The sequence below is a fragment of the Diceros bicornis genome, chromosome 9 (assembly GCF_020826845.1).
Source record: "Diceros bicornis minor isolate mBicDic1 chromosome 9, mDicBic1.mat.cur, whole genome shotgun sequence".
NCBI lineage: Eukaryota > Metazoa > Chordata > Mammalia > Perissodactyla > Rhinocerotidae > Diceros > Diceros bicornis.
The window spans coordinates 4452018-4464128 of record NC_080748.1 but is presented as its reverse complement, the minus strand read 5'-3'; the positions used below and the strand labels follow the sequence as shown (position 1 = coordinate 4464128).

General features: G+C 41.4%; 1 protein-coding gene across 2 annotated transcripts in view; it reads right to left on the bottom strand.

Moving 5' to 3' along the window:
• Positions 1-10921, bottom strand: part of ZMYM2 (zinc finger MYM-type containing 2) — a 105563-nt gene extending 94642 nt beyond the window's left edge. Inside the window, exons 1-2 of one of the 2 annotated variants that reach the window (XM_058547790.1) lie at positions 10763-10921; positions 9887-9955 (exon numbers count right to left, since the gene is read on the bottom strand). The gene's annotated coding sequence lies outside the window, so the exon portion shown is untranslated. Of the gene's footprint in view, positions 1-9886; positions 10304-10762 lie in introns of those variants that run through there. The other variant, XM_058547789.1, reaches the window with a different exon arrangement.
• Positions 10922-12111: the final 1190 nt, after the last annotated feature.

Below are 12111 nucleotides of genomic sequence, written 5' to 3'. Positions count from 1 at the left end.
ATGTTCACTGATTGATCTTAAAAATAAAAGGAATACAAAAAGAACATGGAGGGGCCGGCCCGGTGGCGTAGCGGTTAAGTGCACATGCTCTGCTGCTGGTGGCCCGGGGTTCGGATCTCGGGCACGCACCGATGCCCCGCTTGTCAGGCGATGCTGTGGCGGCGTCCCACATAAAGTAGAGGAAGATGGGCACCAATGTTAGCTCAGGGCCAATCTTCCTCAGCAAAAAGAGGAGGGTTGGCATGGATGTTAGCTCAGAGCTGATCTTCCCCACATACAAAAAAAAAAAAAGAGCACTGAGTATACCAAAGAAAATCTGTGTTTTTTTCTCCCTTAACAAATTTCAGAAAGTAAATGGACAATCCTACATATCATTTATAATTAATGTAGTTTTGTTTTCTAAATTATCTAGTAAATATTTAAAGCTCTGAAGCAAAGGCACTCAGTAAGTCTTGCTTCACTTTTCCCTTTTATTCAACCCCTTCATAACCTGAGTTTGGCTTTTTTGTCTCTGAATTTCATCACACGTCTAGCACAATAACAATAACAACTACAAGTATTTATAAAAGATATACTTGGGACCACACTCATCACAACTACCTTAAAATGTATCTTGTAACAGATATCCTAAATATATTATTATCCCATTTTGCAGATGAGTAAACTATTCTGTGTAATCAGGTAGCTTTCCTATGGCATATAGCTCTTAGGTGGCAAAACCAGAGTTTGTACCTAAAATCCACATATCTTTCATTATACCACATTATCCCTCAATCATATAGAACTGAGACTTGTACACTGATCTAAATACACTGACCACTAGAATTCAAACACTAATCAGCCAAAACTTTTCCCCCACAAGAATAGGGAAGAGATTACAAGTCAGACTCGTGTTGAAAATGTCAGTTGTTGATAATAATAGTATGTATGCAAAATATTAGTATGATGAACAGGGAAAAAAATCATAAGAATATATTTAAAAATGTAAACATGGGCTTCAAAAGAAATGGGATTATGGAGAAACTTTCATTTTCTATGTCACATATTTCTTTACTACTTGAAGATTTTAAGGGCATATTTCATTTGTATAACCAAAATGTTCTTTTAACAATTGTCCTTTCTGGGGCCAGGCCCAGTGGCCTACTGGTTAAGTTTGGTGCGCTCTGCTTCAGTAGCCCAGGTTTGGTTCCCAAGCACAAACCTACACCATTCGTCAGTGGCCATGCTGGGTCACATACAAAACAAAAAGACTGACAACAGATGTTAGCTCAGGGCAAATCTTCCTCAAAAAAAAAAAAAAATTGTCCTTTCTAATATGCATACAACTATTCATTTCTGTATATTGCATATTATGCTTCATTGTTTATATTTATTCATTTACATGACTGTCTCCCCAAACTGAACACTAAGAACCTACCTAAAAATCACCCATAACACATTTGCTAATTCATTTCTTCGTTTTAAGGGTTTTAAAATTCAGGCTTAGCTTGCGTTTAGTTTCACACGCCAACAAGAATCTCTCAAGTTTTTGCAAAGTGAGTGATGTGATCAGACTGGGCTTTAAGAAAAAGGAACGTGGCTGTAGACTGGAGTAATAAATAGGATGAAAGTGTCTTGTAAATATAATTTCCTATTTTCTAACACAATGGACTAAGGTCAAAGTACAAAACAAAACAGGAGAGAGCTGGGCCGGCCCCGTGTCTTGGTGGTTAAGTGCGTGCGCTCCGCTGCTGGCAGCCCAGGTTCAGATCCCGGGCGCGCACCGACGCACCGCTTCTCTGGCCACGCTGAGGCCGCGTCCCAAATACAGCAACTAGAAGGATGTGCAACTATGACATACAACTATCTACTGGGGCTTTGGGGGGGAAAATAAATAAATAAATAAAATTTAAAAAAATACTTTAAAAAAAAACAAACAAGGAGAGAGCTGAATACCTTAGGAAATAAGGACACTTAAAGGTCTCAACATTTGAGTCTAATGAGGGCAAGTGAGGGAGATGGTCAGAAGTATGACACCATGTTAAGTTCAAAGTCCCAGAAGTCAAGAGAATTTCAAGGAATGTAATATTAAATTTCAAATTTTACAGAATTAAGAGGAAAAAAAAAAGGGACTTAAAAGATTTGGCAATTAAGTCACTAGTGACCTCAAAAGAGCAGATCTGGTATAGTGTTGAGAGTGCAAATCAGTGAATTTCTTTTGGAAAGTACGAGAAAAGAACAAGTTTGGAAGATTGAAAAAGGTGCATAGATTCTGCAGGATAGAGCACTATAGCATACTAAATAACAATAAACTAATAAAGGAGTCAGCAGAGGGAAGTCAGTGGAAGATATAAATCCTTCTGTCTACTATCAGACGAGCATTCAGTGAGCTTACCATATCAATGGTGGCAACAAATTCATGACGTTTGGTCCATAAGGACAGCTTAAGAACCAAACTGCTGTTAACTGAGCACCTACTACTGGCCAGTCATATACCATACATTATTTTTAATCCGTATCTTGTAGCAATCTCAGGAAAGCAGGCATTACTATACTCATTCATCAAATAAATAAACTAAGGCTGAGAGAGGTAAAATGACTTACCTGAGATCACAAACTGGTAGATGGTAGAGCAAAACTGATTTTTCAGTTTTACTGAGGCATAATTTACATATGATAAAATTTACTTATTTTAAACAAAAAGTTTGATAATTTTCAGTAGATTTATACACTTGTACAGTCATCACCACAACCTGCTTTTAGAAGACTTTCATCGCCCCAAAAGTTCATTTGTGGGCAGGGTAGATTTGAACCCCAAACTGTCTGACTTCAAACTCATGTCATACTGCAAATCCCCTAGCAACACACAAGTGACAAAAATGGATTTTTTAGACAGAAAAACTTCAAAATTAAGTCCTACTAGTTCCCTTTCCATGTGAGGCCCCAACATACCACTAGAACCATACCCACATTCCATGATCTCACCAAATTTAAAAGTTTACTTAAATTTGGATAAGCCTCATGTAAGTATAGCAAAATTAGACTTAAGAACATAGGATGCTATTACAGACACTGTGTGGTGTTTTTCAAAAATGCAAAAGGAGTTAGGAAAGGGAAAGACAAACATTTAAGTCCAGGAGGAAGACAGGATGAAAACAGCTGGGCAAGGACATCAAAGATGGAAAATGTGATATACAAATGAAGAGAATAAGGAATAATAGAAATCAGAAGTTTGTGTCATGGAAGACAAAGACTAACTTAAACAGAAACCTCTCTTTGATGAGCAATGTAAAACTGTTTGGAGATATAGAATGGAATGACTTCCTAGGCAGGAGTTAAAACTTATTTGATTAAGAAACAGGATGATACAATATTAAAACAAAGAAACAAAAATAAAAATAGAAAGTGAGACAATATTCATGGTAATGAAAGGTGTAAAGCTAAAACTAGTTTAATTTTATAGTAATGATTTTAAATGTTTTTTTTTATTTATTTTTTTTTCCCCCAAAGCCCCAGTAGATAGTTGCATGTCATAGATGCACATCCCTCCAGCCGCTGTACGCGGGACGTGGCCTCAGCATGGCCGGAGGAGCGGTGCATTGGCGCGCGCCCGGGATCCGCGCCCAGCATCGGAACCCGGGCCGCCAGCAGCGGAGCGCGCGCACTCAACTGCCAAGCCACGGGACCAGCCCTATAGTAATCATTTTATATAATTAAAACAAGGACAAATTTTTCATTACTTCAAACAAACAAACACAGAACCATGAACATATAAGAAATCAGATACCACGTTAGGGCCGGAAATAATTAAAATAAACTAAAATAATTAAAATATGACAAGCTTTGAAGAAAAAAATACAAATATAAATCTAACACAAAGGATAAAATAAAAATTTAATTTAACCTAAATTTTCACTTCCACTCTAACATTTCTTTAGTTCTATAGAACTGCAAACACAAGCCACTAATTCGATAGTCATTGGGCCAACCAAAAACCTACAAATTCCAGATTAGGGTCCTGGAGTACAGCATTAGAAGTCTAGATGAAATGCTCTTCCAAGTGCAGAGCCAAAGAAACTGCTAACCAACTCTTAACAGAACACATCTTTTATGACTGCTTGAGATACAGTACATGTTATAATATACAATTTGCCGAATAAATTAGCTAATAAATGATTTCTACAGCACCCCGACTGATTACCCTGAACTATTATTCTCAGTCTGGTCCAGCTCAATAGTCCAAGAAACACCACTCTCCCTAGGCAAAAGACATGCCTCTTTGAAATGAATAATTATAAAACTGTTCTAATATTACAAGAAAAAGTTTCTTTAATGTTTTTAAGTTACAAAACCATAATTTCAGTTTCAAATTCTTACAATAAATCCAGACAAGGTATCTAGGTGACTACTGCTAAAGTAATAATATACACACGGCATTGCTATAAAGTAAAAAAAACTGAAGAATTTGTCTCATTGTATTAGTCACATTTTATAAACCTTCTTCTGTCTGAAACCTCTATCTGTGCATCACGATTTTACTTAAAATCGTGTTTTAATCATATTTTTCTTATCTAAATATATAGTTAGAAAGAAGTTTACTGTAAGAATTATAACAGGTCTTTCCCAAATTGTTTTAACAAGAGGTTGCAATAATTAATTCTATTCCTAGTAAACTTATCTTAAAATTACAATTTAACATTAACTTTTAATATCAGAATCATACTAAAAATTTAATAACTTCAGGACAAAATATTTTAAAACCTTTTTTTTTCATTGAGATAAAATTGACATACAACACTGTATTAGTTTTAGGTGTATTTTTTTTAACCTTTGAACTTTAAATTCACAAAAACAACTCTGACCTTCAAATTCACTAGGAACACTTAGAGAGAAAAAAAATCTAAAACCCTCTGGAGAAGTAAGAGAAACCTGATCCATCCTTAGCAGCCTTCTGATATTAAAGAGAATGGTTGAAATTCTGTAACAATAATTTGGTAACTCTTCAAGAAGGATAAACAAAAACAAGAAAACATGTAATACTGAAACAAATATGCAAAAGCTTTTTTTAAACCAGACCTACTAAATATTCATTACCTATTTATCCTAATATCCAAAGTTTAGTCTTAAATCATTTCTTGAAATACTAAACGTTAATAATTACAAGACATTGATCAAATCAATAAAAATAAAACCCCCAATATTCATATCCTTCTTTCAAATTAAAGACCATGAATTTTTCTTAAATTTTATTACTTCTAATTTTCAGTAGACTGCTATGAAGTTAAAAATAAAATTAGAACTAAGAACAAATCCCCAACTAGTCATGTGATCAAGTGATTTTGCAAACCTCTACACATTTTTTAACTCTAAAATAGATTTTTCAATGGTTTACAAAAATTTATTATGCAGTTCCAAAGTGCTTCAGATGTTACATATAACTTGATCCAAAACATTAATATATTTTAAAATATGCAATAAAACAAAAGATACACTCAAATGTGTTGTAATCCAAATTTTAACACACTTTAAGACGACCAACTTATCTTGTTACCAAGTAAATGTTTGGTGCTGGCCTTAATTAATTCTCTTCCTATCTCTATTTTAATAACAGAAACCGGATTACAAAGTGATTTGTTTACAAAACAACTTGCAGATATAAAAATTTGCAACTCCAACTATGTGAAACAGAATTTTCTTGCTGGTATACAACCAAAATAAAAAATAAAAATAAATTACAATTGTTACCCAGAGCCCCACAGTTCAAAATTATGGATTTATCCAACAGCAATTTTTCTCACTGACAACTTTATAGGTCTTACATATTGGAATTGTGCAAAAGAACTTTTAGATTTGAATATTTCAAAAGTCCTGTTTAATTCCATGCACTGACAGGAACAGAAGAAAATTAACCAAAACTGAAATCAAAAAATGGAAAACACATGGAGTCAAAACAATCTCTCTGTCTCCTTGTTTCCAAACTTAAAATGCCCTACATAAAATACTGTTAGAAAACCCAATGAGAGAAGACATTTGTATTTGGGTTCACCTTGTATTCCCTAAAAAAACACATGCAAGTTAAATATGCCAAAATCTTCTTATAATAAATGTTACTAAATATAATATATATGTTAATAATATTATTAAAAGGGGCAGAAATAGATATTAATGCCTAGAAAGACAAAAAATATAAAATCTCTAATTATACCACACCTTTTGACAACAAAGATAGAGCTCCAGCATTTCATACATATTCTTTCCTATAAAGTAATACCACAGCATCTGATTAAAGGTAAAGATTGACTTTGTCTCAAATACATTAAGTTTATGCACTTTTGTACCTCAAACAAGGGCAAAATACAATGAAACTTTAAGAATACGAGCACCATTGTACAAAGTGGTACATCAAGTTCTATATCCACACAAAAATCTGAAACATTCATGTCAGCACCTGGGTAATATCTGAGTGATTCAGAATTGTCTCACCACATGAAGTACCAAAGTCCAGCCCATGAAATTACATAAAAGTAGAACATGGAAAAGTAGGGACCACCCTGTATCTTTCCCCCAACTATTTAAAATGACAAGTGGGAGAAGTGGGGAATACATACTATTAAGGACGCACTAAAGAAAGGTGCCATAAATATGCAAAGTATTTTTAACTGTTAAAATATGAACTAAATACCACATCTAAAAGCACCTAATTCACATTAAGTGCACAATAAATATAAGTATAATAAAAAACTTATTTAGTCAAGGTCAATTAAAAATTGCCAGGTTATCTTCATTTTACTGTCTGGCACCATTAAAGCACCATTAGTTGGTGTTTTTAAGTAAAGGAACTTTTAATTCTGAGTTAAATCATTAGGCAAAACAAAATGTTTTGTTATTATTTGAAATTATTTGGTTATTATTTGAAAGAATCATAGCTTTCATTAGTATACATGTGTTGACACTACAGAAAAGTCCTGATTATACATTTGCATGTCCTCATCTCCAAATGCCTACTAAACATAACCAACTATTAACATAAATGTCTACCAAACATAACCAACTATCAAAATTCTCCCTATCAACAACACAAGTAAGAAGAAAGAAAAAAATCTGAGAAAGGTAAATCTTTTGTGAAAATATTTGATAATAAAATAAGCATTGCCCATTATTTGAAAGATCTGATTCTTGATCCATTATATCTGAATGATCTAATGCCTGTAAAGAGCTTTAAACTTATTAAAGAAGTTATATTCATTCAAGTTACAGTCTTTAGGAATTGTGACAGACCCTAAATTGTACACAAGACACTGAAAAAAGACAACATATTATTTCTGATTCAAACAGACCCTGCTAGGAAACAATATGTGTTGGAGAGGATGTGGAGAAAAGGGAACTCTCATACACTGCTGGTGGGAGTGCAAACTGGTGCAGCCACTATGGAAAACAGTATGCAGATTCCTCAAAAAATCAAGGATAGAACTACCATATGATCCAGCTATTCCACTGTTGGGTATTTATCCAAAGAACTTGAAAACACCAATTTGCAAAGGTACATGCACCCCTGTGTTCATTGCAGCGTTATTCACAATAGCCAAGACTTGGAAGCAACCTAAGTGCCCATCAAGGGACGAATGGATAAAGAAGCTGTGGTATATATACACAATGGAATACTACTCAGCCATAAGAAACGATGAAATCCAGCCATTTGTGACAACATGGATGGACATTGAGGGTATAATGCAAAGTGAAATAAGTCAGAGGGAGAAGGTCAAATACCATATGATTTCCTTCATTAAGTAGTAGATAATAACAACAATAAACAAACACATAGGGACAGAGATTGGATTGGTGGTTACCAGAGGGGAAGGGGGGAGGGAGGAGGGTGAAAGGGATAATTTGGTACATGTGTGTGGTGATGGGTTGTAATTAGTATTTTGGTGGTGAACATGATGTAGTCCATGCAGAAATAGAAGTACAATGATGTACACCTGAAATTTTTACAATGTTATAAACCAATTAAAAAAAAACAAAAACAAAAAAACAGACCCTGCTAGTTTTAAAATAAGACAGTAAAATAATCTAATTGATAACTGTGGTTCTATTATTTTTTAAAAAGGTACTCAGTAAGATTCAAGCATTTTATATTTGTTTACACACTGTTCTCTAGGAAAAGAACACAGACTGAGAAGATTCTAACCGTGGATTTTTTGTGTGTGTGAAAAAGATCAGCCCTGAGCTAACATCCATGCCAATACTCCTCTTTTTGCTGAGGAAGACTGGCCCTGAGCTAACATCCCGGCCCATCTTCCTCCACTTTATGTGGGACGCTGCCACAGCATGGCCTGACAAGCGGTACCTTGGTGCACGCCAGGGATCTGGACCCGGGCCACCAGCAGCGGAGCTCACACACTTTATCGCCACACGACGGGGACGGCCCCAAACCTTGGATTCTTTTTACCATTTCAATTTCTAAATTTGTAAAACAAGCATATTATGTAGTTTAAAACAGGACAGCAAACTTGCTGAACTTAGGCATTGTAATCAAACTGCTTAAGTGCAAATCCTTGCTTTACCAAATACCACTTCCTGGGTTTCTGCCTATGCCTGTTACCTCCTCTACAAATTAGGAATAAAAACAGTAGCTACATCACTGGGTTTTCTTGAGAATTAAATTAGTTAATATACATCAAAAACTAGTTTGGACATGTGTTGATAATTACAGAATGTAAATGACAGGTACACAAAGGTTCAGTATATTTTACTCACTCCTAAATGTGAAAGTTTCCATAATAAACCTTTTTTTTAAAACTTAGATTTGTCAGCGTATACAATAAGGGCTCAAGACAAGCAATTTTTATTACCCTGCAGGCTACTTGCTAAGACTAAAGGAAATAATTCATGCAAGTTCCTGCACTGTGCCTAGAATGGTGTCTATTTGAGTTGCCATCCTCTCATCATCCTTCACATCAGTATTCAGCAAATATTCACCATCAATTGTCTTTGGACCCATTTGAGACAATATTTAAGCATAAGCTCCTATACTTACGACTCACCTCTGACAGAGATCTACAAGTTACAATATCAACTGTCAATAGGCTCAAGAAATACAATGTGTCCAGAATGCTAACGTCACTGATATTTTGTAACTAATTTCAATGGACAGAAATTTTGACTGGTTATGTTTATCTTACCATCTAGCACATCACAAGACTGCCTTAGAAGCAACAAATTACAAGCATTAAATGATAACTCTCAGTTAACACATTCAACAATGACTCAACTGAAGACTAATGAGCACAGAAGATGACACTAAGAATGTAACTAGAGCAGTGCACTTGTCTGATAGCATACTAGTTGCTGAACTAAGAGTATCAGGAGTGGACTTCACGCTCTTTCCTAAGCAAAATATGAAAGAGATCTATCAACTCCTAATCCCCAAGAGTCAAAATTTGTGTTTTAAATCAGACACAAACAAAAAGTTAAGTGGTTCTTTCTATTTTTCCAATCTCTTCAATCAATTATCCATTGTAAAAGAAGAAAAAGTGTTAAAGATGGTTGCACGCATAGTATTTAAAAGGAAATACCTTCAATTCCCACTTTGGAACTCTAGAGGGCACCAGAAATATGCCCTCCTTCACACCACCCCTCCTCCCGGTAACGTGAGCAGCTGCAGGAGCCCGTCGTCTGGTTGCTGAGGTTGGTATTGCAGCAGCAGGAGACGTCTGCAGCGGTGGAAACAGCAGCGCCCACTCCCAGCTGCCTCACCAGCCATTACCCAGGCTTCACCTAGGGGCAGCTGCCACCCAAGAGAAAGCTCGTACCCCGAAAAACAACGGGGAGACGCAAGTCCCATGGCTGAACAACTACAACCTGACAACGTCCTCTAAGAGAAACAAATTAGAGGCAAAGGACTCACAATGGGGGTGTTTTCCTTCTCAGTTTCTGCCAGAAATACACCAGATAGGGTTGAAGGCGAGTCCTGGTCCTGGGGTAAGAGGAAAAATGAAAAATGGATCAAGAACATCTAACTAGGTGGGAGAACCAAGCCCTTTCCACCAGGAGGAGGCATAGACGAGAAGAGATCAAGGAGGTTCGGCCCTTCTATTATCACTCCCCAGCACGCGACTAACAACTCCCTCCCACATAAAGTGGAGCGAAACGGCGTAAAATACATATATGAGACCAAAACCCACGTGAAAGGCAAAATCTGGAGGGAGGAGGCGGAAGGGCACCAAGCCTGCTCCTGGGAAGGGAGAGGGGGAAGGGCAAACGTTGCCTCGACGCCAGCAGGAGAATTGTATTTCCTCCTAAATTTGCCCACCCAGCGTCATCCCCGTCACTCCGGGCACCAAACTGGAGGTAAGGGGCGGCTCCCGCCGCCGCTGGGCTGAAACCACCTCTATTTGCCCCAAGCAGTTGCCCTGGGCCCGAGACTTGCCCCCCCCCACACCGCCTGCAGTCGGCGACCGGCAGCGCTGCCTCCTCGTCCGCCATTAGAGACCCAGCCAAACAATACGTGAGGAGCAGGAGCCGCGCAGCGCAGCGCCGGGGAGGAGAGGAGGGAAGGAGGGGACCCGGTGGGGCAGGAGGCAGCACCCTCGCCCCGAAAAACTTGGGGACCTCCGGCCACGGCGGAGAGGGTGGGAGCGCAGCCCCGAGAGCGGGAGAACGAACTGAGGCACCCCTCCCCCCCCCCCGCAAGAAAGAAAGGAAAAACACCCCGCGACCTCCCACCGCCCCGGCCCGGGCAACCCCCGGCCCGGGCAACTCCCGCCTCTGGCGTCCGCCTCACCCAGCCCTCCCGGCCTCGCCCTCACTCTCGCAGCCCTTCGGGCCGCACGCGAAGGCGCCTCTGACATGAGCGGAGCCCAGAGCAGCCCCCGAGGCCCCGACGCGGCAGCGGCGACGGCAGCCGCGCCGCGGGGTATTAATCCTGGGTCGGTGGGAGGCTCCGGAGGCTGCCCTCACCCATCTCCGCCTCCCCCGTCGCCTCCGCCTCCGCCTCCTCCTCCGGAGGCTGCGCTGCTCCCGGCCACCCCCACAATCGGCGGACCTGGACTGGAGAGACAGCGGGGATAAGCCTCACCCGGTTCTGGCTGCGGCTCCGCGGAACGAACCTCCCCTCCCCCGGCCCACCCCCCTTCGGCAACACGCACAACTCCGCTCGGTCCAGTCCCGGGTTTAGCGCCGGTGAGGAGGAGGAGGCGGAGAAGGCGGAGGAGGAGGCGGCGCGGCCGAGCCCGGGGAGGCCCCGCCCTCCACGTCCCCATTGGCTGGGGGGGAGGGCGGGCCGGGGCGCCTCAGGCACGTCCATTGGCTATCTCTGCCTTCCTTCAGGACGCCCCTCGAGGGGGTGGCCCGCGAGGCTGTCCATCAGGCGCAGGCCACACCCCCGGCGTTTCCCTCCCACTCCCCCCCACCCCCGCCGCCAGCCCTCCGCTCTCAGCCGCGTCCCCTCCCTCCTTACCCCCGCCTCCTACCCCGCCCCCACCCCTGGGTCCGTCAGGGTCAGGCAGCCCGAGCTTCGCTGCCCGTTGCACCGGCCGCGGGCTCGGTCCCTGGGGGCCGGGGTGAGGGGGCTCTCCGGGGCCTGGAACAGCCCGAGAGACTGAGGGCAGGGCCGCCTGCCCTCGCTCGGGCCTGGGCGCCCAGGCCGCTGCAGCGGCTCCCAACGACCCTGCCCGAGGAGAGACGCGGCCTCGATGTCCCCAACGCCCTCCCTGTCCAGCTCCTTGAAGCCCCCCCATGAGGGGCGAGCCCGGACAGGGGCTGGAGCGAGGCAAAGTGGGAGGTTGGGTCAGCAGGTGAAGTGGATTCCCGAACGTTCGGAGGAGAGTGGAAGCACTTCCACCCTCGCCTCACCCCCGTGGGGAATTGTCCCCCCACCTCCCGTCATGGCTGCTGGAGGAGACGACGTCCTCCATTTTGTCGGGACTGCCGTGGGAACTTGGGACCAATTCAAAACCAAACCCCGTGGGGCTGGCAAACTTGTCCCCAGGAAGCCCCAACTGGACTCCGCCATTCGGCGGAGGGAACAGCCCCTGCCTCCAACATCTGCATCCAAGGGGCCCTGGGGGACAGGCGCGACGGTGGAGAGACCCAAACGCCGCTGCCCGCCTCCATCAACCAAGATGGAGGAAG